Source organism: Nuphar pumila, chromosome 4 (genome assembly GCF_984573655.1).
Source record: "Nuphar pumila chromosome 4, dmNupPumi1.hap1.1, whole genome shotgun sequence".
Classification (NCBI taxonomy): domain Eukaryota; kingdom Viridiplantae; phylum Streptophyta; class Magnoliopsida; order Nymphaeales; family Nymphaeaceae; genus Nuphar; species Nuphar pumila.
The window spans coordinates 111,205,307-111,210,331 of record NC_143252.1 but is presented as its reverse complement, the minus strand read 5'-3'; positions in this window follow the sequence as shown (position 1 = coordinate 111,210,331).

The window sequence follows — 5,025 nt, the reverse complement described above, 5'->3', positions numbered from 1 at the left end:
AAAGACATGTTGGACCTAATACCCATTAAACTCCAGAACTATGCAATAAAAAATACTCTAACCTATGCTCAAGAAAACACATGTTACCAAAAAAAAGACAATCGGCTATGCTAATATTAACTGCCTTTTATGCAAACTCAAAGTCAAAGCTAATTAAACTGATGTGGAGATAAAACTATTGACCAACTAAATTCACTATTGTTAAATTACAGTTGAACATGGATGCATAAAAAAATACTATTATCATCTAAATTATTTAACAAGAAAACGATACTTAAAAAGAAATTGACTCCTATGCACTAATTAACAACCATGCAAGACATGGATCAAAGAAGAAAACTTCTGAACTGAGACCAATTGTCGTGCATCAGACTAAAACTAAATTAAATATTAAATTAAAACTAACATTAACCTGTAAAAAAAATATTAAGCTATTGTAATAAAAAATGATAATTAAAAATATATATCGACTAATAAAAAAGCTTTATTCACTTGATCTATAAGGCACTGAGAAATAAAACATGAAGCAAGCTAGTCTAAACTAGATCAAACCTAAACTAATCAAGAACTAAACAAGAAAAGAAATATAACACCTATTTTAAAACTAGTGATTTACCTAAATCAAGACTATTCTATGCCTGAATCAAGAAGGTGACTAATCTATATCAAAACAAAAATTATATTTTTATCTTTTTATTTGTTGAGATGCAAGAAAACTAAACTAATTAGATTAATATGCAGATGATGTGAAGATCTAATAAAACTACATGTGATGCTATGCTTTATGCGATGCAAAACCTAAAACTATGGTGAAACAGGGAAGAAAGAAGTAAACCTGACGATCCGCTTCTGACGGATTGGATGAGAAGAGAAAGTGGCTAATCTCAGCTAAACACACGCCTCCCTGACAAAAAGAAAGGTTGCCAACGAAGGATTTGATGAGAGAAGAAGAAGAAGAGAGGGAAAGAAATCGGCAAGGATCTAAAACAAGGGAGAGAGAGGGAGCATTTTCTCAAGAGGGAAAAACAACTTCTTTGCTGAAAAAAAAGTATTTATAAACAAAAATTAGGTTAAAATACATTTTTTATGGAAGTTAAAAATATTTTTAATAATTTTAAAAGAGGTCACCTCTAGAAAATGTGTTTTTCAAAAGAGGTTGAAAAGAAAGATTCCTAAACTAATTAAAATAAGTTAATGGCAGCCTAATCTAACTAAATTCTAATTATGAAAACTCTAAAATTAATAAAAACACTAAAAATGCAGGGCAAGCTTTGAAATACATGATTTTTTGATAATTTCTATTTTGATGCAATTTTTCGAAAGCAATGATAAAATAAGTGATTTTATCATGGATCATACATAAATAAAGATAAATAAAATATAAAATATATGCATGATCAGTAAACGACATGGACTAGATGGAATTTGCATTTTAAAATGCGCTTAATCAAGTTCTGTTAGGCAATTGCACACAAGGTGGTGCGCAGAGCCAATAAAAATGAATCAGCACATGGAAAAGTGTTGGTGTGTGGCCTTTGGCCATTAGGTTGTTCAGATTGGGTAGCTTGACACGTCGTGGGTTTGCAAAAAGTTTTATTTTCATAACAGAGCGATAAGAAGGCTTGCGGCAGTAAGGAAGGATTGTTGCACTATACTGGCCTATTAAAAAAGTAAGCCCATGATAAATTGGATTTCGAGCAGAAAGATTCATGGATACCTTGTTGTTTATTGTGTGCGACATTGAAGAGGACAATGATGGTTTATCTTATTTATGCAAATTTGTGTAGCTAAAGTATTGTCAACCAAGCACAAAAGCAAGATATTGGTAGGATGCTATGTGACATCTTGAACATGATAAGCAGAAGTGTAAGGTTGTTGTTTAGTTGGCTAAGGGAGCATAGATAAGCCAAATATTTCTATCAGTTGTGTGTTAGACTCACAGATGAAGCGCGATGTTTGCCTTGCATGTATAGAATGCACGTTGGATTCAGCTGGATGGATTTGCACCTTTTGGTACGGGAGACTCTATTAAACTTTGAGATTATCTTCCAAAATTGTGGGTTAGCGGAGTGCCCATGTTTAGCAAAATGCTCACTGTTTTGGTCCCTTGAGTTGGCAGATCCTCTATGGATTGTGTGTGTGGAAAAAGTTATTGTTCATGGCTCGTCGGTTCCTACGAAAATGTTTTGCTGACTCTGTGAGAGAGTTACAACATGTTGGCTCCGAGAGGTGAGTTGCAGTGTTGGGCTAAAGGTGCCCTTGTGACAACGAGTATCCAGAAAGACACTTTGAATTGCCACTTTTGGGTGATACGTAAGATGATGTTCCCCACTTAAGAACTAGTTTGGACCATTGAAAAACCGCAAGTTGGTGCCTAAGGGAGTTGACATTCTCGCGACACTCATTGGTGATCATATTTCTCTGTGAGAACCACGAAGGCTTGAAATTGCCCTTGCTGGGGTTGGAAGGCACCTCAGCCATGAGCATGAGGATGACCCGTTTGCGTATGAGATTATACTGGGGTCTCACGAGTAAAGAATTTTCGATATTGATAAAGCAGAAGATCATTGACTAAGCGATCAAATGTGCGTTAAGAAATGCGACTTGGCATGTTAAAGGTTGTGACAATGGTGGATGTAAACCAGAACAAGTTGAGTAGGTTGAAGAAAAAGAGTAAACCAAAGATAAGTACAAAGAAAAACTGACATATCAATGAAGACTATATTCTTGCCTGCATTGACATTGTCAAGGGCGATAATGGTTTTGGGTGGGGAAGAATGTCCCAGACTGTTCTTTTAAAATAGGGCATATGGAATGCGAAGCTATCATAAGTGAAAAATGCATTTAGTGTAGAAACATGTGGTATGTGTTGGCTTGATCAATGACGTGTGGTGATAGCACGCCACGTGATAGGCATCAATATCGTCGTTAGTACATCATTGTGTGGTGGCACAGACATAGAGCATTGTTTGGTTAAGCAATGCTAGCGGATAAGAGAATATTGCATTTGGAGATTTGGTTAAGGACCTCTCGGTTTGCAAGATGTCTCACGCGTAACAGTTGGACACAAGGGGGTGTTTGTGGGTTTGGGTTAATTCCTACGGGAATCACCTTAGGTGGTTCCAACCGAGTATGATGACTTGGAGCTAGGCGAGAGAATGCCTTGGCATCGACGAATGTGTTTGGGTGGTGCTCTTCGTTATGGTGTTCAATCATCAACTGGTCTTCGTACTGGGGGCCGCAAGACCTTGTTTTTTAGGTGGAGAGGTTTTGCTATAGCGTGCACATGGATTCACAATACGCTCCATGGCACACAAGGCTAAGGCAAGTTTGTACCTCTTTTAGAAGGGATAGCTAATATGAGACAGATATGCACTAAACGACATGAACTAAATGAAATTTGCATTTAAAAATGTGCTTGATCAGCTTCTGCTAGGTAGTTGCGCATGAGGTGGTGCGTAGGGCCAATGAAAATGATTCAGCACATGGAAAAGTGTTGGTGCTCCGCCTTTAGCTATTAGGTTGTTCAGATTGGACAGCTTGGCACATCAAAGGTTTGCAATAAATTTTATACCCATGACAGGGCGATAAGAAGGCTTTCAGCGACAAGGAAGGATCGTCGTGCTGCACTGGCTTATTGAAAAAGTAAGCCTCTGATAGCATGAGTTCTGTATACAAATTGCAAACTATTAACTAGGTAACCCGTGAGATGCTCGACTCATTTGGTAGAGAATTACTAGTGCATGCTACCAAGCTGAGTGCCCTTTATCACAAGGGAGACCTGGGATATGCCAATTAATGACACAAACGGATCTTATCCGAAACAACTAAATACTTAGGGGAGTTGGATCTAGATTAGGTAGAAACAACCAAAAATCACAAAACCTTTAAATTTGGTCAACAAGAAATCAGATTTGGGTTCACTATTGAGTTTTTCATTGAAAACCGACCCGAAACTGATTAAAATCCGAATCCAATTAAGTGTAAATGCTGAGTTTTAAGCTACCCAAATCCGGATTTGGTTATAACTTTCTCCATCTGACTCCAAACCTGGATCCAATTCAGTTTTATCTTTTTTTGATGAAAACAAGTAAACCTGACTTGAATCAATTAGGATTATATGGAGTCTATAGTTTTACTTTCATCCTCCAAAAGTAGCGGGGCCAACTGGTCTGGTATCTAGCCCATCAGTGTGCATGAGAGCCCAGCCAAATACCAAGCAATAGGGTTCGGGTTTTTTATCAAGTCAAGAAAATGATATCCAACCCAGATGTGTATAATTTAGAAAACATTTAAGTTTTAAAATCCCAAAGTTTTACCCTGCCAGGACAGCGACGGTAAGTATAACAGGCAAAGCCAACGTTGCTAGATCTTTGATCCTGAGGGTAATTTCTCCACTTAAACATCAAACATATAGAGATACGTGCAAAATACTTGGTTAGCAAGGCCAGATCATAAGATATTATCCGGCAATAATCATAACTCAAATTTTAGTAAGAAACCCACCCATCGACACCCCTAAGCCTATACTATACCTACAAAAAAAATCCAGAAGAAAATAGAATACATGTGTACGTGTGTCTGTGCAGTGAACCGGCACAAAATTCCAAAAGCTGTTTGAAATGATAATTATGCCCTCAAACTTCTAAAATTTTAGTATAGTGAAAATGATTGCACAAATATTTATGTTAAGTACCTGATTACCCTCCTCCGTCTTGAGGACAGGGCCCGTCAGTTGTAGGGTATAAGGCTAGGGATGGCAGTGGACCGGGGATGAAGGGTATGAAACGGGGATCGAGGCGGGGACGAAGGTTAAAATCCATCCCCTGTCCGGGGTTGGAGGCGGCCCCGCCCTGTCCCCGCCACGATCCCCGCCTTATCCCCGCCCCATCCACTTTTCCCCGCAATATCTCCGCCCCGCCCCGTCTCATCCTCGTTTGAACCGGGGATGGAGGACATGAAACGGGGATGAAGGCGGGGATGGAGGATAAAATCCATTCCCCGCCGGGGATGGAGGTGGAGGTG